Genomic DNA, 1599 nt, shown 5'->3' with positions numbered 1-1599 from the left:
AAGCTTTTCTTTTTCTTTTTTCCTTTTTTTCGTTTATTCTGTTTTTTTTTTTTTTTGTTGATAACCTTCACTCATTTATTTAGGAGTTTGGAACGATGTCGGATTTATTATCGAGTTCCTTGTTGGATATAATAAAATCTTACACGCTAAGGAAGTCGCCTAGAATTATAGTATCGTTAATATATAACTCGTTAATATATTATCCGAAAGTTATGGTTTTTTTTCGCTCTTTTTTTACTTGTGTGCGTCCTGATAAAACTTCGATTCAATAATCCATTTCGTTCTTTTTTTTTTATTTTTTTTTTTATTTATATACTATTGATATACGGAATGATTCGAGGTAGAATTGCTTTAAAATTTATATTTTTGTTATTTTTGATTTTTTTTTTTTTTGCAATTTAAATTGTATATGTATGTATGTACGAACAATCGAGGATCGAGATTATGAAAATTTGGAAGGTAGATTGAGCCACAATGATTGCGTATCCACGTGGACACAAGCGCCACCTTTGTCACTTTGTGTTATAAAAATACATGGATAAAGTGTAAGTTTGAACGAAGTGATCCGCAACAATTGTAGCTTTCAACAAATGTTTTTATTCAATTTAAAACGGGATTATATAATGTTCGTGGTGTGGAATATCGAATTCGATTCTTCATGGATTTTTGATGAAACATCTTTTCTACTTGATTAAATTGATATAACCTTGATTTACTAGATTAGAATAGATTTATAGATTAGAACTCATAGATTATTCGTGGAATCTTAAGCAATTTATTTCTATTTGATTCAATAATGAAAGTATTAATATAAATTTGATTTGTGTCGTTGTTCAATTTGGGATTTTTTCCTTCCCTTTTATTATATTAGATATAAGAACAGTTATATAGAAGAAATTGTAAGATGACTAGTAAAATGCAAAGATTAATTTATTTGCTGTCATGTGGCTGAATTTTATCATGGCGAACATTGTGACATTTCGATCGTAACATCATGACAAATTTCAAATATTTATACGAATATACGGTTTCTGTGATGTGACAAATTTCCAATATTGATACGATCACCTGACAAATTTTCACGCTAGTGTCATTAAATATTGGAAATACTATTGTAGATGTTTTCATCAAATATATATTTCACGAATACTATTATATATATTTTCATCATATAAGCTCTTATTATACAAGAAAAATTTTAAAATTACATTGTATTATAAATTTTCCACATATTTTCTCTACTATATTACAGAACGTTTATATTAAATTTGTCAATTCATCGATTTCCATTCAAATACGTAATGGCAGTACGTAATCAAAACCTAACCTCTCCGTCTCGAATTAACAACGTTGCATCGAAAATCCACATTTGAATCGATTTCTATCATTATTTTTAAAAAAATTGAAAAATTATTCGAATTTGGAATAATTTCTACCTCGAAACATTCGTTCAACAATAACAACGTTAATCGATCGGTTGACATCCGTGACGGGAAACAGGTTAAGTGTTTAAGTATCATTTATGCTAGACTCGAGCTAATTTTCACTTTAGATAAATCATCTCTTCGCCTAATCTCAGAAGAACAGGTATATAATCGC

Source organism: Apis dorsata, unplaced genomic scaffold, assembly GCF_000469605.1.
Source record: "Apis dorsata unplaced genomic scaffold, Apis dorsata 1.3 scaffold_52, whole genome shotgun sequence".
Lineage (NCBI taxonomy): Eukaryota > Metazoa > Arthropoda > Insecta > Hymenoptera > Apidae > Apis > Apis dorsata.
Note: the sequence above shows the minus strand (reverse complement) of the source record.